The 25840-nt window shown below is 39.6% G+C and overlaps 2 long non-coding RNA genes across 2 annotated transcripts; both read left to right on the forward strand.

Moving 5' to 3' along the window:
- Positions 1-1267: 1267 nt before the first annotated feature.
- Positions 1268-24234, forward strand: LOC142614016 (uncharacterized). Its single transcript, XR_012840342.1, has 4 exons — positions 1268-1575; positions 23753-23886; positions 24002-24051; positions 24133-24234. It is a non-coding gene; the product is annotated as an uncharacterized LOC142614016 (long non-coding RNA).
- On the forward strand, positions 1780-5881 carry LOC142614017 (uncharacterized). Its single transcript, XR_012840343.1, has 2 exons — positions 1780-1910; positions 5588-5881. It is a non-coding gene; the product is annotated as an uncharacterized LOC142614017 (long non-coding RNA).
- Positions 24235-25840: the final 1606 nt, after the last annotated feature.

Below are 25840 nucleotides of genomic sequence, written 5' to 3' on the forward strand. Positions count from 1 at the left end.
GGACACTAAACCTCTCTTTCTATGTCCTCGGCTTAACAATCCGAGGACACATCTTCTCCTCGGACCTAACTTGGTCATTCGTTTATCATATCTTTCTTGGCATTTCTTTATGAGATACGTTCGAATCTCAAGATCGTTTTGACGTCTTCGGATTTGGGTTTCGGCCAAAAGACTTCGTTGGGCCATCCTTGGTAAATTACTGGGCAATGCCCCTACAGCAGCCATACAAAAAACTGGACCAAATATCATAAAGAATTTCCCACTTATATATTATATTATTGTGATAACCCCTTCTAGTCAAAACATAAGTACATTGGTTTGCTTCCTTGGATATGTGCTTAGTGATTAAGCGACAATCAGAATCAAGGTTTAATATCAGAGGTGGAATATGCAATTGGTAGTAGATAGCTAAGTTGAAACCAGAAATGAGTTAGTTTCAACTAATAATTTGTTAAATCCTCTACTCCAAGATACCATTAATCCAAAAATAAGGTCCATAATTCCACAATTGCATTATTAGTCCAAGAGAACATCCTAGGATCCATTGGAATAAGAGAAGTGTTTAAGTCAAGCCATGACAAAAAGATAATTAGGACTTTGGCATACACTACAACTAAATGTATTTTTAGCGACGAAAATTAGTGAGTCAATATTTTTCGTCTCTAAAAATACAAATTTAGCGATGAAATATGAGTTTCGTTGCTAATAATGAAAAAAAAATTATAACATTTAGTGACGAAATTGTGATTTGAAAAATGGGCGCCAGTAGGAAAAACTTTGGCGCGAAATTAATTAATCTATAGCAACGAAATATTTCGTTGCTAAAAGTTGAAATTTTTAGTGACGAAATATTTCTTCACTGTATAGGTATTGCTGTGGATAGTATTAGCGACAAAAATAATTTTGTCGCTATAAGGAAGATGTAGCGACGAAATCACAATTCGTCACTAAAAGTATGCTATAGCGATGAAATCTGAATTTCGTCGCAAAAAATCTTAACAAAATCTAGGTTCTTTAGTGACAAAATTAAAATTCGTCGCTAAAAGTGTGTCATAGCGATGAAATTAAAAGTCATCGCTAAAAGTGTAACAAATTCTGGCTCCTTTTGTGACAAAACTGAAATTCGTCGCTAGAAGTGGGCAATAGCGACGAAAACATTTCGTCACTAAAGATTTCCTATTTATATACCAATTTAGTTTTTTAGAACCCTTTCTCTCTAAAATTTTGCTGTCACTCTCTCTCTCTCTCTGCCGTTCACTGCACCGTCGCGTCAAGCTTTACCGCCGTCGACGCCACTCTTGATGTTGATCTCTCCGTCAAGAACCCAAACAAGGCCGGTTTGTCGACAAGCTCATCAGCGACTACTATCCCACTCATACCACCAACAATCTTCTCTAAAATCAAAGACCCACATGCATTCAGTGGCTAACAGTTGAAGCTTTATTGTTTGGCTACATGGATTAGGGAGCTCAAGCCCAGCCAATGTTCACTACAAATCCCATTTCACTTCCCCAGAATTCAAAAACACGGTCTGGTCTTTCCCTTCTGCTCCTTCCAACTCAGTCCCTAGTTTCCGTAAGCTCTTCTCCATTTAACATTTACTCAATCTCTCTTTGTTTTTCCTTCTTTATTTTTTATTGCTTTGATAATAAAGTTTTTTACTTTATTTGTGACTCTACTTGTTAGTAATTTACTGCAATTTCGTGCTCAACCTAAAATTTATAAATGTTAATTTATTGTTAGTATTTGTGACTCTACTCGTTTGCTTTCCATGTTAAGAAAGAGGAAACAGTCTCTTGACTCTTCATTGGCTCACTTCCCCAATAGTTTCTTATTTTGCAAGTTTTGGAGTGGGTGGTCAAGCATTTATCTTCTTTGACTTTCATGGATGTCAAACTGGCAATGGCTAGGTAATATAACCATACATATTTAATTTGCAGACTAAGTCAGTGAAATTTTCATTATCTTTTTCTTACTACTATTTTGGGTTCTTGACTTCTAGTTTTACATGACGTTTTGATTTTATTTTTTGTCCCTATTTGGAAAGGATAAAAATAAAATACAAAAGAATAAATAGTAAAATTTTATACTTATTTCCTTTTCATTATTTTTTATATATATAAATTTCAAATAGACTGTAGCAAAAAAATAATTTAATTACTTTGTTTCTATTGCTTTCTATTTTTGATTCAATATTTGATTATATCTTTATTCAATTTTCTTATTATTATTAAGCATTTATTGCCACTGGGAACAAGTAGAAAAGCTAGCACATGATTAAGCATGACAAGTATTAGCTAGGTCTCCCCATGACCAAGTACCTAGCTTTTATGCATTAATTATGGGACCCATTTTAGGTGACAATTTAGTTTAGCATGCTTGACCAAGTAGCTAGCATTTCTGTATAATGGAAACCCATTTTAGATGAAAAGTTAGGGATACAAGTCCCAACTTTGATTTCATAGATTAAGGCATAATGACTAATGACTTGCTGTGAAAAGACAATTTGTAGCTTATTTTTTCTTTTTCTTTTCTTAATTTGAATGATAAACAACTACTAGTATCTTAGTTCAACCACCCGGTGTAATAGTGTGTACCTTTCACCTCTCTTCATAATGGTTTTTTTTCCCCATTTGACAATTATACAATGGATCTAGCACATAATCCATGGGAAATTTGTTCACATCTCACATAATGTTCTGATTTAGTTGAGAATCCATAAATGCAGTGTGCTACCTATGGCTGTATATAGTATTTAAGATTTTGGATTTCACTCTTTCTTTTTTCTTTAGTTGAGAATCCATAGAAAATGAGTTTCGTCGCTAATTAGTAGATTTCGTCGCTAAAGGTCCTTAGTGATGAAAAACTGGACTTTTAGTGACGAATATTTTCATCACTAAAAATACATTTTGTTGTAGTTGTGGGAAGTAAAAGGACCCAAGTAGCCATTTGGGCCTTTAGGCTCTAACAAGGAGGGTCGATCTGTTCTTGATTAAAAGCCTGTTAATACTGCAAATTGGCCCATACGCCGAAGGTCCGAGGATACATCCGAGGATGAGTTTCTCCTCGGATAGACCTAGGAGGACTCAGAGACTCGCTAGAATGATCAAGACAGAGTTCCAGAAAGACTGTTGGTTAAAGGGGGGATCCCTGTACCCTCTAGAGGCACCGGTGTTAGAGAAATATCTTAGGAAAAGGCTGCTACCTCCACATTAAAGACCCTGCACCTACCTCCCTGGCCGCATTAACGGGAAAGTGACCCCTGAACAGTAGAACTAAAACTTCTGGTTACTATTTAAAGCATTAAGAGAAGAAGTATCGAGGAGGGGAGAAAGATTTGAGCAACACGTGGATAAAGCACCAAGAGAAGAAGTATTTAAGGGGAGTGAAGGCCAAAGAAAAGGGGATCGATCAGTTACAAAGAAAAAAAAACTAAGAATTGTAACCTTTAAGAAAGAAAGAGAAATAATACAGAAATTGTCCTCGGCTTATGTCCGAGGAGGCTCCTTTGCAATAATCATTTACTATTTGCCAGTATTTTTACATCTTAGCCGGGTTGTTAAGTTTCCAGTATCTCTAAACTAGATTTCATACCCACACTCTACAAATTTCATTGTTTAAGGCTCATTGGGCCTGAGCCCACGGTTGTCTTTGGGTCCAAGTGCAATTGTGCACTTACAGTAGTGATAGGTGATAAAGGTGCCAGCATGGGTATCAAGGATTTAAAGGTGGGAAGTGTAATGTAAATTGCTTTGAACAGCTCTAAATCCAACACAATGTAAAACAAGTGACTGTATTTTATTTAGTGGGAGGACCTATCAACCCTATAATGTGGTCCTCCATCCTCCTAGTACGTAGCAAATGATCTCACATTCAACAAGTAGTTGCACGTCATACTACTCAATTTCAAGTCCATCCGAGACATATTCATCTTTCCAACTTTCCAACAAAGAGTCAATTAGGCAAGGATATGATGGAGTACTGAATCTGATACAATACATACACTTATTGAAAACCTAAAACCCTAAACCCTGAACCTTAAACCCTAAACCCTAAACCCTGAACCCTAAACCATAAGCCATAAATCCTAAACCCTAAAACCTAAAACCCTTAACCCTAAAACCCTTAAACCCTAGACCCTAAACCCTACCCACGTCGAGGACCAACCTCTTGTTGGGGCTGATGCCCTAAAATCCAATTTATTGGCATGTCATAAATAATTAAATTGTTTAATTATATGAGACTATTTATAAATGAACTAATGAGAAATTATCTTAGTCCATGAGATGCATTATATGTGATTTATGTGATTTAGTCACAGAAGATGTAAATCACAAGTTACTCGTAAACTCAAAATGTAGTTCGTAGTCGGTGATGAAATTGGGATTTTCATCTACGAAAACTATAACATATCAACTAAAATGATTTGTCTTGATCATGGAAGTGGAGACTTCTAGTTGGTATGTTGATATGTTTTAAGAGTTAAGACATATTCGCTGTGAGATTTATTATTCTCCCAACGACTGTCAAATGGATAATAAATTTCACAACTTCTATTTACGTCAACTCTAAATCCTGAGAGAATAATGGACCTGATCATGAGATATAGGTTGCTTTGATATATTAGGAGTGAGATCTATTAATAATGGTCAAAACTTCAGTATGTTGGGCAGCCGCATTTAGTGTTGATGGAACATATATTTTCTAGATGAAATTCATAATCTCTTAACGAAGATATAAAATATTCCCTTGAAATAAGTTTAATAGGTTTGGTTATTCAAAGAGTTTGGCCTAACCAGTTTAGTAAGGAGTTACTAAAGTATATATTTATGAAATTGGATTTTATAAATATATGATGAATAACATAAAGGATTAAACCTGGTACTCAAGGATTAAGATATAGTAATTTTCAAAGTGGCAGTCTATATTCATGACTTTGTATTACTACGAATATTTTAATGAAGGGGTTGCATGTATAATAAAGTCTTGAGATATAATTTATTAATAAGGCCTAGAGTGAAATTATATTCATATAGTGGTATTGAGTATAACTAATGGTAACTTTGGACTTGTCAAGAGTTGACTAAAAAGCTCAAGGCCCATTAGAGCTAGTGTCTTATTGGTCCCTTTTAGTCCCACTTCAAGCCACACACAAGAGCCCAATTAGAATGGCCCAATAGGCTAGCCTAATTAGATAATCAATTATATATAAGGAGAGAAACATACAGAATTTCAAGAAGGTTTTTCATAAGTCTTTTTCATGAATGGATTCATGAAGAACATACAAGGATGAAATGATTCGTATGTGAGTGTTGGACACTCTTCTATTCTCTCCTTGGAAATTGATTGAGAGACCACACTTCTTCAGCAATAAGTGGAATTTGGAGTGAAGATTAAAAGTGTTCACAAGTACTTCTGATCTTTGTTTTGAAATTCACCACACCAAGGTACACTCTCTTGTTCTTAAATTTTAAAACTTACATAGTGCATGTTATCGATTGTGTATGAAGTACATCCGTTAAATTTCCGATGCGTATGTTTTGTATGCAATACAAACACATGATTTTTCAACACCTCTTGTGTCCAGTGACAAAGCCTCGACAACCTTTGCTACTGCTAAAGAGATTCCTCCCTCGGACAACGCCCCCTCTTCGGTTGAAGCTACTATCTCTGTGTCACAGCCTTTTGCTGAAGGACAGACTGCAAAAGCTAAAAGGAGGAAATGCCCGAGGTCCAAGGAGCAAAATAGACATTAGGCCGAGCTTTCATCTTGTTTTGTTTTTTTATATGGCCACCTTTTGTACTATGACCTCTTTTTTTTCTTTTTTTTTTGTAAAGAAGCTTCTTGGTACTTCAATTTGTTAATGAAAAAGCTTCGACCTATCTTTTATTTTTGCTTTTTACTCATTATTTTTAGCAGTAATTTTTAACATTATTCTAATATACATTATGAATTACCTTGTTTTCCTGAACTTTACCATATACTGACATTTGACTTCACATACATGTCTACTTTCAATGGACTTAATCTTTTAAGGAAATTCTTATTCTGTAATCTAAGATATGAAGTCTTTCTTAATTTGGTGTCATGCTCACAAAACTTGAAGATGAGCTTTCCCATAGTTGATCGTCTGAGGTGTCAGAATTGGCTAAGGTCTCACTTAAACTTATCAAGAAAAATTGGTGTTAATTTACCCAAGGCAGGTGGTTCGAGGAATCGAACCTAGCTGAGGTTCTTTTTAACCCTTAGAGCAAACTAGGTGTTAAATTACCCAAAGCAGGTGATCCGAGGAATCGAACCTGGCCGAGGTTCTGTTTAACCCTTAGAACAAATTAGGTGTTAATCCACCCAAGGCAGGTGATTCGAGGAATTGAACCTAGTCGAGGTTCTATTTAACCCTTAGTAATATCAAAACCACCCTTAACCAAAACGAAAAATAGTGCTGCTTAATACATCTTGATTGTACATACACATATAATCATTTACAGGATTTCAAAGTAGTAATAGTATTTCCGTAAGTTATTTATATTCCATGGTCGAGGGACTACAATCCCATCTAGATTCTCTAACCAATAAGCCCATTTTCTAGCTATTGAGGTCACTCAATACGGTCCTTCCTAGTTGGGACCAAGCTTTCTCCAAGAAGGATTCTTCATACTTCCAACCACCCTACGCAAGAGGAGGTCCCCTGGAATGAACACCCTCGCTTTTACCCCTTTCCCAAATCCTTGTCTAAGTTTCTGTTGATATTGTGCTAATTTCACCACAGCAACTTCCCTTCATTCTTAGGCCAAGTCGAGGTCAAAGGAGAGAAGTTGTTCATTGCTGCTACCAATGGATTGGTCAGACCTCATTGTCAAGAAGCTAGTTTCTGTATGGATAACTGCTTCAGACCCATATGTCATAGAAAATGGGGTCTCTCAAGTGGACCTTCTAGGAGTCATGTGATACGTCCACAAAACATGGGGTAACTCGTCCACCAATTTTCTCTTAGCCTCTTCTAATCTCTTCTTCAAGCCATCCACAATAACTTTGTTTGTGGCCTCCACTTGGCCATTACTTTGAGGGTATGCTAGGGTGGAATATCTATTCTTTATCCCCAGATCACAACTGTATCTCCGTAAGGCTTTACTAACAAACTGAAGCCCATTATTCGAGATGAGAGTGTTTGGAACTCCAAATCTCATCACAATATTTTGCCATACGAATCTCTTAACATCCTAGTCTTGGATTTTTGCCAGGGTTCAGCCTCTACCCGTTTGGTAAAATAATCGGTATCAACGAGAAGATATCTTTGATTCCCTGTAGTCTTAGGGAATGGTCCAACAATGTCCAACAATGTCCAACCCCCATTGGAAAAAAGGCCAAGGGCTACTCAACTGATTAAGAACTACCCCTGGTTGGTGGATATTAGGAGCATATCTCTAACACTGGTCACATTTTTTAACATACTCTTAGGAAGACTTTTGCATACTCGGCCACTAATAACTTGTGTTAAAACTCTATGGGCAAGGGATCTACCTCCCGCATGACTGCCACAAATCCCCTCATGCAGTTCTTCCAATACCACTTCCACTGCCTCAGGGTGAATACACAACAAATACAGCCCTGAATACGAGCGCTTGTATAATTTATGATCCTCAAACAACCAAAACCTAGGTGCTTTTCTTTGGATTTTCTCCACTTCAATTCTGTCCTCAGGTAAGGTTCCATCTTTAAGGAAAGTAATTACCGAGTCTATCTAACTTGAGCCCACTCACGTGAAGTGTACTCCTACTAGTATCTGTGTATCATAAGCAGGAGTTGCATGGTCTTCCACGAGTATAATTCTCAAAAAATTTCTCTCTACTTGAAGTAGCTAAGGTTGCTAGCAAATTAGCATGAGAATTTTTACTTCGAGAAACTTGTTCCAAAGGAGAGTGCATATCAAGTTGTTCCACCACCACCACCACAAATCCACCTCAACAATCCACCCACATCAACAAACCACCATTTGCCACCACAATAACTCTGATTAAAAAAAAAACCAACACCACCATAAATCCACCTCAACAACCCATCCACATCAACAATGGCCATCAACAAACCCACCACAACCTAATAAAACCCACACAACCGGCCACAACCCCCATCCCAAGGACCCATACCACTGACACCCACCACCACCGACTCACAGGCCACAACCCAACGATCCATTCTCTTCAAATCGAAGTGATTGAAGCCATCAATTTCATCGGAAGAGAAGGTAAAGATCAGAGCTACGGAGGAAGAGAGGAAAAAAAAAAAGAAAGGGAGAAAAGGCAGAGCTGGAGCATTTGGGCAGGGCCACAAGGACAAGAAGAAAGTCAAGGTAGGGGAAAGAAGAAAAGTAAAAGAAAAGAAATGAATTAATGCTCTGTTTGTTTCAGCATCAACGTTTTCTTAAAAATGGTTCATTTTTCAAATAGCATTTTCTAGAAAACTATATCATTTTTCAGTATTTGGTAACGACCTTGAAAATGAACTTGAGAATGTTTTCTGGTGTTTGGTATACAAATTTTTATTTTTATTTTTTATATTTCTTGTGTAATTTAAAACATGTATATTATGTAAACCAAGTAATGTAATCAATATAAATAATAATAAAAAGCCAAGAATGAATTTGGTTTTCATACTAAAATTTTGAGAATAGATACAATCAAAATTAGTTGTCAAATTTTCATGATCTCTACCACTCATCTTGCTCATATATATGGACAGGAACGTCTACACACACACACACGCATATATATATATATATATATATATATATATATATATATATATATATATATATATATATATCAGGATAACTCTTCCATTCCCATTTATTTCATGATAAATTTATCCGCAAACTTATCCACAAACAAGGATAATTTCCAAAGCCTATAAAACAAAAAGGGGTAAGTTACAAACTAAGGCCGGCTGGGGCCATGAGGATTGAGCTGTTCAAACCTCTTCTGATGAGTGGTTTAACTCCGACTTGGACAAGTCCTATGTGTAGGAAGTTGTATCCTTTGTTTTTATGTGCTTGAATGGCTGATGGGGATAACAAGTAACATGTTTCGTACTCCTTGTTTATACCATAAACTTGTTCTATGGTCTTAACATGGTAATTTGACTTAAAGGCTTTGCTCAAAGACCATGAAGACTTATAGATTTGGTTGGTGGCTACTTTGGGGATATTCCAATCTCCGATGTCTAGATCTAGATCGGATAACTCATAAGACTCCGAATTAAGTATTTCTATGTCTGCTGGTATATCTAGGATGGATGAAGGTTGGGAACATCTACTGCTGGTAGAAGAGAAACTTCTAAATAATCTATTCATGATTCTGGATTACAAGCTTAAATCAACAATTACAACCTAGTCACCTTTTATCCTCAAACTTCTGGATCTAACCTTTAGATCTGAAACAAGAGTATACAACAATAAGCTGTACACCTAGATCTCCTCTAGAACTTGGGAATGGTGATCCTAGAGGTCTGGTTGAGCTACATTGGGATGCAAATCTATCTCTAAGGTAGATAGGTGACTGCCTAAAACATGAGTATACAACAATGAGATAGACACCTAATCTGTGAACTCACACCTACCGTACTCTCCTCCAAAATGGGGACCACCCTTCAACGCCTTCCCTCGGGTTACACGGGCTGACCAAACCAAAACCAGGAAGATTTTCGGCCACTTATGGTTTAGAGACCACATAGACTTCGGTTAACAGATCTCACAGGCATGTATTTCTACAACAAACGTTAGGGCTAAACACAGAAACAGGAAGAATCGGGATAACAGGGAAGCAAAGGTTAATCTGAGCAAATAATCACAGAATAACAAATAGAATGGTTAGAAGGAGGCTCAGCCTACCATTTACAGATGTAAAAGAAGATGATGAAATAATAGCAGACGAAGAAATAAATAAATGGGAATGGAAGAGTTATCATGAAATAGATGTAAAAAAAAAAATGGGGTATGGGAGATATATCCATAAAATAATTCGAAATAATTTGGATAACTATGGCGGCAGTGCCGACCAACTTGATTGAATAATAAATAGTAACTTACAACTTCGACCAGGCCAACTTATTATATATTTTATATATATATATATATATATATATATATATATATATATTGTAAGTGCACAACTTGTACCCAGACCCAAAATGAGTGATGGGCTCAGACCCAAAGAGCCTTATACAAAGAAATTTGTAGAGTATAGGTTTGAAACCTAGGTTAGGGATATTGGAAAGTTGATAAACAGACTACAATGCCACAGTCTATGTAAATAATAGATGAATGTGACAAAAAATCCTCCTCGGACGTAAGCCGAGGACAATTTGTATAGCCTTTCTTTCTCTAAGTAAAAGATTACAATTTTTAGTTTCCAAAAGGGAGTCCCCTTTTTCTTTCCTCTCTCGTCTTCTTATATCCTTATTCCTCTTCCTTGTTTCATCTACATGTAGCACAGATCTTCCTCCTAGATACTTGTCCCATCCACCACCTTCTTAAAGTCTTCAAATAATAGCTGGAAGGCTGAATACTACTGTTCAGAGGTCATTTCTCCATTAATGCAGCCAGAGAGGTAGATGCAGGGTCTTTAATGCGGTGGTAGCAGCTTTTTTCTCAGATATTTCTCCCACGTTCCTGCTTCTGAAGGGTGCTTGGATCACGTCTTTACCTAACAAACCATCCAGAATTCAGTCTCTAAGCCCTTTAGCCAGTCCCATGGCCTTTACTGGGTTTGTCCGAGGACGTTCTCCACCTCGGACTGCTCCTCGGACCATTATCGTGTGGACTAACCTGTGGACCTAGAAGACTCTGATTGAACAGACTTATACCAACTAACTAGGCCCAAGGCCCCAAACGTGCCTTTAAGCATTTTTACCCCCACATATATATATATATATATATATATATATATATATATATATATATATATATATATATATATATATATATATATCAACTGTGGGGGGTAAAAGCTCTTGAATGAACATTTGGGCTTTGGGCCTGATTGGCTGGTATCAGTTTGTTTTTATCAGGGTCTCTAGGCCCACAAGTCAGTCTGCATTGTGGAGGTCCAAGAAGTTGTCCGAGGAGGAGTGTCTCGTCGGACAAGCTCGGCAATGACCCTGAGACTTACTAAATGGGTTAGAGGCAGGACTTTGGAAAAAACTGATGGGTAAAAGGGTGACCCAAGCACCCTTTAAAAGCAAGGATGTGTGAGAAATATCTAAGAGAAAAGCTGCTACCACCACATTAAAGGCCCTGCATCTACCTCCCTGGCCGCATTAATGGGAAAATGACCTCCGAACAGTAGAATTCAACCTTCCTGATATTATTTGAAGACTTCAAGAAGATGGTGGATGGGTCAAATATCTAAAGGGGGGAAGATTAATATGACACGAGGATAAATCAGTGAAGAAAAAAAGAAGTATATAAGGAAACGAGAGAGGAAAGAGAAGGGGGCTGGCACCTTAGCTAAAAAAGAACTAAGAACTATAAATTTTGGCATAGAAGGAGAATATTTATACAAATCATTCTCAGCTTATATCCGAGGAGGTCTTTTTGTTACACCTGTTTATCATTTGCACAAATTGTGGCACTCTAGCCTGTTAATTGAACTTCCAACATCTCAAACCTAGGTTTCAAATTCATACTCTAGATATTTAATTGTATAAGGCTCAGTGGGCCTGAGCCTATCACCTGCTTTTGGGTCCGGGTAGAATTGTGCGCTTACAATTGGCGTCGTCTGTGGGAAATCTAGCATTGAAGGAATTAGAACATTATGGCAGGCTTAGGTCCACATCATACTGAGTCTCAGGGATCCCAGCCGGAAGGATCGCGAGGGAAGTGTTCATATTGTATATCCTAGCACGAGTCATGCGCGTGGCGGAGGCAGTGCCACCTATGAGGACAATGCTAGGGCCATGCAGAGGGAGATTGACCACCTCAAGAGAAAGTTGCGCCGTGTCAGGCGAAGGTGGGCTTTACCCCCATCTAATCCTTTTTCAGGGGAATCCTGGGGAAGTAGTTACAGTCCAAGGTCCAGGACTCCCACTAGCGAAACCTTCTCTTGTGAAAAGGATGACCTACCAGGTCGTAAGCATAAGAAGCTTCCCTCCAGGGGCTTGGGGAACGTTGCTATCAGCCGAATGTTACACCAACTCTCAAAATCGCCCTTCTCACGTAGGATTGAGAAGGGAAGGCTCCCTAGACGGTTCACCCAGCCCACCTTCACCATTTATAGTGGCAGGACAGACCCGGTGGAACATGTGAGCCACTTTAATTAGAGGATGGCAATTCATTTTCAGAATGAAACCTTGATGTGTAAAGTCTTTCCTTTTAGTCTGGGACCTGTTGCTATGAGATGGTTTAATGGACTAAAGTCGGGGTCCGTCGATTCGTTCATGGAACTTACTAAGGCATTCGCGTCTCGGTTCATTACATGCAGCAGAGTTCCTCGGCCATTGGACTCGCTATTATCTATGGCCATGAGGGAGGGGGAGACATTGAAAGCATACTTCGACAGGTATTTGGAGATGTTCAACGAGATAGATGGAGACTTTGACAAAGTGGCAATTAATACTTTTAAAGTGGGCCTTCCCGCTGATCATGATTTAAGGAAATCCCTGACCAAAAAGCCCGTACAAAGTATACGTCGCCTCATGGACCGTATTGACGAGTACAAAAGGGTCGAGGAAGATCAACAGCAGGGTAAGGGTAAGGCGAAGGTTATCCCGCAGGAGAGAAGGGATTTCAGGTCGGACAAATACCATAATAGTAAGTCGAAGAGAGATTACTCTGGGCAGTCTGGCTCAGCCACTCCTCAAGTAGTTAATACTATATTCCGAGAACCAGTACACCAACTACTAGAGAAAGTCCGTAAGGAACCCTACTTCAAATGGCCCAGTAAGATGGCGGGGGACCCTACGAAACAAAATCAGAATCTTTTTTGCCAGTACTATCAGGATGTGGGTCATACCACCAAGAATTGTCGAACCCTCTGGAACCATTTGGAGCAGCTTGTTAGCGAGGGAAAATTGAAGCAACACCTGTATCAACCAAACGGGCAAGGCGGTCAGTCAGGTTTAAATAATCAAAAGAACAACTCGTCTCGGCCACCCTTGGGGACGATTAACGTCATCTTCGCTGCACCTGGCAGGACCGGTTCCTGTCCTACCAGGGTGATGGCAGTGTCACACTCCCAGGCTGAGGAGTCAAGCTCGAAGCCGAAGAGGATCAGAGGGAGTGCGCCTGTCTTGGGATTCTCTGATAAGGATAAGGTTGGGACTATCCAACCCCATGATGACACCCTGGTGGTCACGTTGAGGATAGGGAATTACGACGTCAAAAGGGTGATGATCGATCAAGGCAGCAGTGTGGATATTATGTACCCTGACTTATTCAAGAGGCTTAAGTTGAAACTGGAGGATCTCACTCCTTACAACTCGCCATTAATAAGTTTTGAAGAAAAGGTTGTTATGCCAAAGTGACAGATTCGATCGCTTGTACAGTCCAGCTCGAAAATAGTTGAGGTGGATTTTATTGTGGTTGATGCATATTCCCCATACACGGCCATCCTTGCCAGGCCCTGGCTGCACGCTTTGGGTGCTGTCTCCTCGACTTTGCATGTTAAAGTAAAATTCCCTTCGGGGGGATTCATCAAAGAAATTCTTGGCAGCCAATCAGTGGTTAGGCAAGGCATATCGGCTGCAGTACTGCATCAAGACAAATCAGAATCCTCGGCCTCGGCTGGTAAGGACCTATAGCAATTAACAACTCTGGATGCGCCCAATGCGGTGATAGCAGAGGAGACCATGTGTGAAGATTTGGAAAGGTTTCTAATAGCCGATGACCCCGAAAGGTTCTTTCAAGTTGGGATATGGTTACCACACGAAGAGAAGATGGAATTGGTGAAGTTTTTGAAAAACAATATCGATGTCTTTGCTTGGGATATCTATGAGGCTTCAGGGGTTGACCCAAGCTTCATTTGTCATCATTTGAATGTCAACCCTGCCGTTGTTCCTAGGAGGCAACCACCTCGGCGTTCCTCCAAAGATTATTCTGAGGCTATCAAAGAAGAGGTGCTCAAGCTCAAAAGGGCTGGTGCTATTAAAGAAGTTTTCTACCCGGAGTGGTTGGCACACACAATTGTGGTGAAAAAGAAGAACGGAAAGTGGAGAGTGTGTGTGGACTTCACAGACCTAAACAAAGCCTGCACAAAGGACTTGTTCCCGATGCCACGCATCGATCAGCTTGTGGATGCTACGGTTGGGCATCCTCGGATGAGCTTTTTAGATGCTTTCCAGGGTTATCACCAAATACCATTGGCATTGGGTGACCAGGAGAAAACTGCTTTCATAACTCCGATGGGGAATTACCACTATAAGGTGATGCCGTTCGGATTGAAAAATGCCCGGGCTACTTACCAAAGGATGATGACCAGCATGTTTGAATCGCAACTTGGAAAGACCATTGAGGTATATATGGATGATATGGTAGTAAAGAGTAAGGCAATACCTATGCATGTAAAAGATCTGGATGACACCTTTCAAATACTTAGGAGATACAAACTGCGCCTTAACGCCTCAAAGTGTTCTTTTGGGGTGGGTTTTGGAAAGTTCCTAGGTTACATGGTGACTCATAGAGGGATAGCGGTGAATCCAGCGCAGGTCAGAGCTATTCAGGGCTTGCAACCCCCTCGGAATCCAAAGGAAGTTCAAAATTTGACCAGGATGACTGCTGCTCTTAGCAAATTCATCTCTTGGTCAGCTGACAGGTGTAGACCTTTTTTCCAACTGTTAAATAAATGGAAAGAATGCCAATGGTCCGAGGAGTGTGCTTTGGCTTTCTAGCAAGTTAAGGAATATCTTTCCCGGCCGCCCATTATGTCTCGGCTAGAGGTCGATGAAATCCTATTTGCGTACCTAGCCGTAGCCATTCATGCAGTCAGCTTGGTTCTTATAAGGGACGACAGCGGGGTACAAAGACCGGTTTATTATGTTAGCAAATCCTTGAATGAAGCTGAGGTGCATTATTTGCCTTTAGAGAAGGCAATCCTGGCTATAGTCCATGCCACGCGGAAGCTTCCTCACTATTTCTAGTCCCACACCGTAGTGGTTTTGACTCAACTGCCCCCCAAGTCGGTGTTGCGAAGTGCTGACTATTCGGGGAGGGTAGCCAAGTAGGGAACTATCTTGGGAGCTTTTGATATCAAATACATGCCACGCTCCTCGGTGAAGGGCCAGGTTCTCACGGATTTGGTGGCAAAGTTCACTGAACCATAGTTAGAAGAAACTGCGAAGGAATCACGCATGGATGAAAAATCAGTTGGCATGATTACGGACAAAGGACCTCCGATTTGGAAAGTGTCCGTTGATGGGGCAACCAACCAGAAGGGGTCTGGTGTTGGACTTGTTTTGGTATCCCCTGAGGGAATTATTTTTGAAATATCATTAAGATTAGTGTTCTCGGCTGCTAATAACGAGGCCGAGTACGAAGCGGTCTTGGTTGGTATGAATATGGTACGAAAAATGGGGGGAAAGTAAGTTCATATGTTCTCGGATTCTCAGTTAGTTGTGGGCCAAGTGATGGGGACCATAGAGGCTAGGGATTCAAGAATGCAAGAGTACCTGACCTAGGTCAAATGTTTACAATCCGAGTTTGACTCTTTCACCCTTTCTCATGTTTCTAGAAGTGTAAACACACATGCGGACTCGTTGGCCACTTTGGCGACATCCTCAGCTCAATGTTCGCCTAGGATTATTCTTATCGAAGACTTGCTAAAACCAACCCTGACCACTACAAGTGTTGTTCGCATCCATCTCATAAGGCCTGGACCAAGCTAGATTGACGATGTGGTCCCTTTTCTAAAAAGTGATATTCTTCCCGAGGACAAGTCTGAAGCAGATAAGATCCATAGAAAGGCGCCTTGTTTCTGGTTGTCCGAGGACCAAAAGTTGTATAAACGCTCCTTCTCTGGACCGTACTTGCTATGTGTACATCCTGAAGCAACAGAGGCACTTTTGGAAGAATTGCATGAGGGAATTTGCGAAAGTCATACTGGAGGAAGGTCCTTAGCCCACAGGGCTCTGACTTAGGGATATTGGTGGCCCAATTTGCAAAGGGAAGCTCAAGACTATGAGAGAAAGTGTGACCAATGCCAAAGGTTTGCTCCCAACATTCATCAGCCTGGGAGTGTCCTCAATCCTTTATCCAGTCCCTGGTCATTCGCTCAATGGGGACTGGATATAGTTGGGCCTTTTTCGAGGGCTGTGGGAAACAAAAGATGGCTACTCATGGGAACCGATTACTTCACCAAATGGGTCAAAGCTGAGCCCTTAGCAAATATTAGGGATATCGACTCCAAGAAGTTTATATGGAAGAATACTATCACTAGGTTTGGGGTACCTCACACACTTATTTCAGATAATGGCATCCAATTTGATAGTAGAGCTTTCAGGAAATATTGTTGTGATATAGGCATCACAAACAGATACTCCACCCCAGCTTATCCTCAGGGAAATGGACAGGCTGAAGCCGTTAACAAAGTCATAGTCGGTGGACTCAAGAAGAGGTAGGATGACGCGAAGGGTAGATGGGTAGAGGAGCTACCACGTGTTTTATGGACGTATCGGACTACACCACGGAGATCCACTAGAGAAACACCATTCTCTATGACCTATAGAGCTGAGGCGGTGATACCTTTAGAATCTAGTTTTTCCACGCTAAGGACGAGCTCTTTTAGCCCGGAAAATAATGATGGCCTCCTTGAAAAAAGCCTGGATCTGCTTGAGGAGCGGCGAGAGGCCGCTATGGTCCAAATGGCTTATTATCAGCAGAAGCTTAAACAATGGTATGACACTCATGTGAAGCTGAGGCCCCTAGTGCTTGGGGATCTGGTGTTGAGGAAAGTTGTGGGTACTGCTAAAAACTCAACATGGGGAAAGCTAGCACCAAATTGGGAAGGACCCTATCGGATCACCTCTGTAGCTGGCATAGGATCATATCGATTAGCTGATCTAGATGAAAAAATTGTACAACATCCCTGGAATGTAAAAAACCTACAAAGGTATTATTATTAATAAAGAGTACTTTTATCGTTTGTTGTTCAAATTTTCGATATGTACTTAGGATTATCTCTTACTATTTCTAAGTATCAAACAGAAACTTGGACATGCATGGTCCTCGGACCACATGCCTTATGGAAATTGATGTCTTACCAAGTGTTAAACAAAACCTTAGTTATGTCGGGTCCACAGACCTTCTACTTTGGGAAAATTAACATTTCAAGTTACAATTTCTAAGTATCAAACAGAAACTTGGACATACATGGTCCTCAGACCACATGCCTTATGGAAATTGATGTCTTACCAGGTGTTAAATAGAACCTTAGTTATGTCGGGTCCACAGACCTTCTACTTTGGGAAAATTAACATTTCAAGTTACAATTTCTAAGTATCAAACAGAAACTTGGACATGCATGGTCCTTGGACCACATGCCTTGTGGAAATTGATGTCTTACCAGGTGTTAAACAGAACCTTAGTTATGTCGGGTCCACAGACCTTCTATTTTGGGGAAATTAAAATTTTAAGTTACAATTTCTAAGTATCAAACAGAAACTTGGACATGTATGGTCCTCGGACCATATGCCTTGTGGAAATTGATGTCTTATCATGTGTTAAACAAAACCATAGTTATGTCGGGTCCACAGACCTTCTACTTTGGGAAAAATAACATTTCAAATTATAATTTCTAAGTATTAGATAAAAACTTGGACATGCATGGTCCTCAGACCACATGCCTTGTAAAAATTGACATCCTACTTGCTGTAGAAAGGAAGTTTGATTATGTCGGGCCCTTGAACCCTCAACTTTGAGAACGTTAGCAAAACCCATATCACATTAGTGTTAAGGAGTTTATGAAACACTTGAGTTGCTTTATACCCCAAATTAAATTCTAAGTTAAGTTTTTTATTGTATATTGCTGTGTTACATATGTTAGGTTCTTGAGGCATGATTTGCGAAGTGCAAGCAAAGTATGTGTACTTTTATTTAAAGTCATGACGAATTGAAATATTGTAAGTAAACTTAATTATTCCATTCATTCATTTTTGTGCTGATGAGTATTTTTATACTAAAAAATTGGAAGTCAAGGGAAAATCAAACTAGACAGTTTTTCATTAATTTTTGTTAATGTACATTCAAGGCAAAAATTAATAAATTTATTACATAACAAAAAGAGAAGTCCTAACTAGCCTAGACCCTAAGCCTTAGAAGGGGGACTCTGCTCGGAAGTGTTGGCAGCCTCTGTGCGTTTTAGCTCTATTTCGAATGAGGACTGGGCTTGTTTTCCCTTATCTATTGCCACTAGTGGAGGGACATTGGGCTCGGCGCTTTGGCTCGTAGTCTTCTCGGCCCCATCACCCTATTCCTTCTCTTTGTTGGAACTCTTAGGTTCTGTAGGAGGTGGAATGGGCTCTAGGATCATAGGAGGGAGCATGGAAGGTGTTGTCTCAAAGGCAAGGGCGACAGGAGGAAGCTCTTCTATCACCTAGATGTCTAGGGGAAGCCAGATGTTTTCGGGCTTCCTCAGCTCGGAAGTTAAGGGAATCCCTACCACATTTAAGGCTTCCTCCCAAACTTGTTGGCAATACTCTCGGCACAGCCTGGCGAACTCCTCAGTTAGTTGGTTTTCTGTCGCCACTACCCCTTCCTTGTAAGCGACCTTCTTCGCAGCCTCCATAGAGTCCTTGAAGGTACGAGCCTTGTCCTTCATCCTAGCGAGCTCCTTCTTCAAGTCGGAGTTTTCCTGTTGAGTTTTGGACAACTCTTCATCATTTTGACGAAGAAGCTTGCGTTGCCCCTCCACCTGGGTCCTCATTGTCTTCAGGCTAGCCTCGGCACCATCCTTTTCCCTTTTTAGCTCCACCAGCTGTGGGGTTAGCTTCTCATTCTACACAAGAGCCTGGCCTAAGGACTTCTCGATCTCCTACCTAAGCTCCAGTTCAAGTCCAGCCTTCTTCCAAGAATCCTCCACCCACTTCTCGGTAGCAAAGACTTCTTGGATGGCCTGTGGTGAAATATCAAAATGAATGCACAATTAGTAACGCAAATCTCAACTACATAAGAATGTTTCTTACGATAAGGTGTAATGAAAAAAAAAATAAGGTGAGGATAAGACTCAAATACTTACTAGGGCCAAGTCCCTTTTTAGCAAAAGGAACAGATACGGCTGGTTCATTTTGTCCAAGGCGTCCATGTCCTTGGGCAGAAGAAGGGGACGTTCCAAGGCGTCGGCCAGGTGGAAGGCATGGCCTTGCTAGAACGCCCTGATACTAGACTGGGAGGAGATTGGTGCCCCGTCCAGTTTAAGCTCGGGAGACCAGTTAGGCAGTGCATGTCGTACCTCAGCAAGGTCCCTGTTCTCCCCGCTTTCCACTGACGAGGCACGTCCCTTGCCCTTGCTAGGTTTTTGCTCTTGTTGTTGTTATTGTTGTTGCTTCAACTTCTTCTGCCTCTCCGCATCTATATCCTCGGCCTCACTCTTCCTCTTTTTCTTAGGCTCCACAACGGGAGGCTTAGGATCGGAGGGAGGAGGGGGTAGGGGCAGGGACGGAGGAACCTACGACCCACCTGTTCCCTTCTGAGAGACTCTAGCGCCCCTCTTGTGCATCAGCTGCCATAAAGGGTCTATGTCTTCTTCTTCGGAGCTTGAGTTAGGCTGAGCAATTACCAGACCTTGAATCCCCGAAGTCTCGACGAGCGCATGTTCCTCATCCGAGAGAATGACAAGTGGATCTCCTCGAGGCCTTTCAACGTCCTCGAGTTGAAATTGGTCTATCTCCTCGTCCAACGAATGTAGCGAGGATGTTTGCTCTTCTCGAACGGCGGTTGTCTCGGAGTGTGCCGAGAGAGGAATCGTGGCAATAGGGCATGTGTACAGAATGATGGAGGGATCGTCGGGGAGTTCGCGGTTGGAAAGGAAGCTAGGTCTTGCCACGTCAATCCTTCTGCGTCACTTATCTCCCGCAATGATCGCGTTGTCAATTTCTTGGAAGTCCACTGATATGGGGTCGTATCCCAGTATCAGGTGGGTAGCTCTCACTTGTAGGTCCTCACTGATGAATACTTCGGAGCAGAGGACTCGGCTCAAGTCAACAACGTTGCAAAGGCTGAGGCGTAGGCGTACGTGTTGTTTATCTATAAGAAAAAAACATCCGAGAAGACGAGCATGGTCAGAATAGTGATCAACATCAAGACAAGAAGTAATAATGTGCAATAAAAACTAAAAACGGTAAAGGCAATGGGATTGAATCATGGGTTAGGAAATTTAACTCCTAAGGAGTCACACCTGGCTCTCCCCATTCGACTGGGCAATGAGGACCGTCATACCAGTTTCCTGAGGCGATGAGGTAGTCGTCCTTCATGCCTTTGTTGGATTTAGGAAGACAAGAAATCAACCTAACTATGCTAGACCGAGATTTAATGTAATACCCTACATTTTTGAGTTTATGACACTCATACATATAGGCAACGTCGTGCCATGTGAAGTTCAGACCCATTTGCTCGTTTAGAGCATCGACACTACCTAGGACTCTAAACACGTTGGGTGTGCATTGATCTGGGCATATTCTATGGTTGCGAAGGTATTCACTGGTCACATTTTTCATGGGGAGGGTCATCCCACCTACTATGAAGGCAATCATGGGAATGATGACTTCTCCCTCTCTCCTAGCGTTACCTACGGCTTCTACTGGGCAATACCTTAGGCCTACGTCATTGGGAATTTTGTACTTGGCCCTAAAACCCTCCATACCGGCGTCAGTATCTACCAAACACTTAAATCTACCCATTTAGGAAGAGCGAAAAAAAGAGTTTAAAGAAGAAAAGAGGTTTAGATGGTGGCCGAGGACAGAAGCCGAGAAGGAATGAGTAAAGAAAGTAAGAACTTACGAGAGTTGGTTATGCGATTCTTCACGAGCTTCTGGAGAGAAAAGGTAATGATTGACACTTAGATACGATTGATTTCTGAAGAAATGAATGAATGCGCGGGTTTCCAGGCATTTTGACGTGCGGGAGGCGGCCTCGAAATTAAAATTATCCCGCTCAAATTTTTAGAGCTAATCTGGACCGTTGGATGCGCATCTCACCCTCGAACGTGGGGAACAGGATGTAACTTGCGGTCATAAATGCGCGTGTTCTGGGTTTCGAAGCGTTAAAGACGTTTTCAGGGAACGAAAGGACCCTTGCACGTGTGACGGTTTACAAAGTATGTGGAAGATGTGCTGTTCGGTTCAAAACTCTATTTCTCTCCTCGAATGGGAGGGAAAAAATAAAGTTTTGAGGGGCTATTGTGGGGGGTAAAAGCTCTTGAATGAACATTTGGGCTTTGGGCCTGATTGGCTGGTACTAGTTTGTTTTGATCAGGGTCCCTAGGCCCACAAGTCAGTCTGCACTGTGAAGGTCCAAGAAGTTGTCTGAGGAGGAGTGTCTCCTCGGACAGGCTCAGCAATGACCCTGAGACTTGTTAAATGGGTTAGAGACAGGACTGTGGAAAAAACTGATGGGTAAAAGGGTGACCCAAGCACCCTTCAAAAGCAAGGATGTGTGAGAAATATCTGAGGAAAAGTTGCTACCACCACATTAAAGGCCTTGCATCTACCTCCCTGACCGCATTAATGGGGAAATGACCTCTAAACAGTAGAATTCAACCTTCCTGCTATTATTTGAAGACTTCAAGAAGGTGGTGAATGGGACAAATATCTAAAGGGGGAAGATTAATATGACACAAGGATGAATCAGTGAAGAAAAAAAGAAGTATATAAGGAAACGAGAGAGGAAGGAGAAGGGGACTGGCCCCTTAGCTAAAAAAGAACTAAGAATTGTAAACTTTGGCATAGAAGGAGAATATTTATACAAATCGTTCTCGGCTTACGTCTGAGGAGGTCTTTTTGTTACACTTGTTTATCATTTGCACGATTGTGGCACTCTAACCTGTTAATTGAACTTCCAACATCCCAAACCTAGGTTTGAAATCCATACTCTACAAATTTAATTGTATAAGGCTCAGTGGGCCTGAGCCCATCACCTGCTTTTGGATCGGAGTACAATTGTGCGCTTACCCAACAGACCATCCAGAATTCAGTCTCTAAGCCCTTTAGCCAGTCCCATGGCCTTTATTAGGTTTGTCCGAGGAGGTTCTCCACCTCGGACTGCTCCTCGGACCATTATAGTGCGAACTAACCTGTGGGCCCAAAAAACTCTGATTGAACTGACTTATACCAATTAACCAGGCCCAAGGATCCAACCCAAGGATCCAAACGTGCCTTTAAGCATTTTTACCCCCCCCCCACACACACACACACACACATATATATATATATATCAACCATTTGTCTATATACATAAAATTGACAGGGGAATACATCTTTAATAAGTACAAATAATAATAACTTTTAATTGTCTACTCTTTTTGTTGGTACACTAATTGTCTACTATGATCAGCCACAAGTCTTTAATATTACTCAAAATTATGTATTTATATAATGTATCTACATAATATATCATCACTACATAGTATCTGCATAATGTATTTGTCAACAAAGAAGATTATCCTATGTAAAAGCAATTTAGAGCCATATAGGCACTATGTTTAAAATTTTCGTCTTTTACTTCATTCATTCATTCTTTCTTCTTTTTTATTTTTTTAGTACTTTTATGTGCAAAAAACATTCTACCTAGAATCCATCAAACCCAAAATTTCTTAGAGAAAAAATAAAATTAAGTTTGAAATTCAAAGTAAAGAATTGGAATTTTGGTAGAGAGGAATGAAATAATTACCATTACAAATATGTTCTCTTTTGCAAGTTGGTAGAGAGGAATGAAATAATTACTGAGCAATGAGGGTAAAAAATCTAATCAGAGAATTGTGTTATAAAGGAGAAGAGAAATATAGGGAGAGAGAGAGAGAGAGAGATCTATAGAAGAGGAGAGACCAGAGTTAGTGACAGTGATGGTGTGAGGAAAGAAAAAGGATAGGGAAGAGAGAAAAAGTGAGAGAGCGTACCGTGAGAGAGATTGTTTTCCAAAAAAACATTTTGGAAAACAATTTATAAAAAACAAGCCTTCTTTTTATTAGGATTTTCCATGGACTAAAGATAGTTTTTCGTTGACCAATTTTTCTTGTGCTACCAAATACTAAAAAATGTGGAAAACTATCTTAACAGAAAGTTTTCCAGCAAAGCAAACAGAGCATTAATTCATATCGGTGTAAAAGAAAAGAAAATAAATGAATTAAATATTCTTATCAGTGTAAACACACAAATAAAATAATGAGCTATATACATACATACATACATATATATATATATATATATATATATATATATATATATATATATTTAGGGGCTTTCCTCATTTGGATTCCTCATTTTTTTTAGCTCAAAAATGTGTGTACACCCCTATGTTTAAGTAAAAACAAAACTAAAGGACAGTCTAGTAAAAATGCAACTCTAACTCTTACTAATACATTGCTCAAAATACCCTCATCATATCCACCTACAAGTTTTCAACTAACGAGAATAAATATATAAATTAAAAATCCTACACTTTAAGACCCACAAACTCACATACACTGTCAGTTTCTATCTCACTTTCTATCTCTCATTCTTCTTCAAATTGAAGACATTTAATTTAGCTCTACATCCTCTTTTATTTTTCTTCAGATTGAAGACATTTACTGTCAGAGGCTCCGACTTTTAAGGTTCTATCTTTTCATGGTGGCTTATTATCGTGGTTGACTTCAAGATTTTAAATAGGAGGGTTTGTGCTTGAACTAGCTGCTTGAAAAAGAATATTAGTAAACTCCTTTTTTGAGTTTTTTTTTTTTTTTGGAATTTACAGTATTTTTATTAAGGGAATTAAGCTACTTGGATGAGAATTAAGACTGATTGGTTTTGCATTTATGTGTGTAGGTATTGGATAAGATTCGATTCAACAAGGCTCTCTTTATTTATGCGTGCAAGTACTTATATATTATTCTTCTCTATTTTGGTCCAAGAACTTAATATTTAATGTGATTTTAGATTGCTAACACTTTTTCTAGTTTTTGGGTTATAGATTTGGTGAACAATTTGGGTACAATTATGAGGTCTGGGACCAAGGAATTTATGGAGGCATTGCAAACTGGAGCAAATGTGAGCATGATTAGTCTATTTGGTGTTGGGTTTTAAGGGAATTAAGCTGCTTGAAGATGATATTTACGCTACTTTTTTTCAATGTATGTATGTATATATATATGAGCTACAATGCACAACTAAAAGTAGTTGTTCACGGTAGTTGTGTAGCCAAATTATTTGGTTTTAGCTTCACCAATGTAACCCTATTTTTGTATTTGGTGGTGCTAAAAATAGCAATATTACTTTTTAGCACCACCAATATTAATGCTCTAATGACATGTAGTAGTTAGTTTTACACATGTACTAGCTAGGAGTTGTTGTAACCGTTTCCTTTTCCCGCTCATGCTCTGTTTCAACTTTCAACTATATATGAACAAAGAACATAATCTTTTTTATTTTATATATATGTGTATGTGTGTATGTGTGTGTGTGTGTATGTATATGTATATATATGTATATATGTATATGTATGTGTGTGTGTGTGTGTGTGTGTGTGTGTGTATATATATGTCATTAGTTAAGCTTAATCATAGTAATTAGTAACAAAATTTCCTCATTGAGATTTTCTCTCTCTCTCTCTTTGAACTATGTGAGGATTAAGATTTGATAAAAGAAATTTATAAGAAAAATGAAAAAGAAGTAAATAATATTTTTTTTGAAAGCTCAAACAAAGTTTTTTCCTTTTTCTTTTTATCAATGAAAAATTAACTTGCAAGAGCTAGCCAAGTTTATTTCAGAAATTATTACCAAACATAAATAAGGCAGCCTTTGAGAAGAAATCTCGATACCATTGCCGACATTTATTTGACAACAATTCACAACACTTTGCCATTATAGGTGAGAATCAGGACCGATAGCTGTCCCTATTAAGAAAGAAATGGACATTATTAGTAAATGAGAAATGATATGTCCACAATATATTTACAATATTTTCACAACAAATCATAAGTGGCAGGTTGTTATTAGTTGTTATTGTTGGGGTAAAAAAGTAATCTTAGTATTAGGTTCAAATTTGAACCAGTAACAACTAACCACCTATGATTTGTTGTGAAAATATTGTAAAAATGTTGTGGACGTAGCATCTCTCTTAGTAAAATAGGCATATTAACCAATACTGTAATACACGTAGACATAGATTTTTTTTTTTTTTTTAACAGCAGTTTACTATAGACATGGATGAAGTTTCTTTATATGATAATGGGTTTTATGAAAAGTAGATCTAATAGAAAATCTAACGACAAAAAGGTTAAAAAAGAAGTTAGAAATTATAGAGAGAATAAGATCAGGCTTTAGGGAGTTAGGAATTTAGAAATTATAGAAAGTTCCAAGAAAATTTCCCCAGATCCACTGCAAAAGTGCTTACACAGTTGGGTTTACCATGAGATGCAAGACCCACTGCAAGCTTCACAACATACACGGACATGGAAGAGGAGAGACCAAAACTTCAGAGTTTGCCTGACGCAGACCGGTTCTTCAGTTATCGGAGTTGTTCTTCACTTCTAAGGATGCAAGAAGGAAAGATATCTCTTCAATTTTTTGGAAGAGATGAAGCTACAAACTAAAAGAAATGAGTTAAGGATAGTGAAACTAAGGAAAAGAGAAGGAATACACAAGTCTGGTGTGTGCACAGTGAGC

This window comes from Castanea sativa, chromosome 10 (assembly GCF_040712315.1).
Source record: "Castanea sativa cultivar Marrone di Chiusa Pesio chromosome 10, ASM4071231v1".
NCBI classification, from domain to species: domain Eukaryota; kingdom Viridiplantae; phylum Streptophyta; class Magnoliopsida; order Fagales; family Fagaceae; genus Castanea; species Castanea sativa.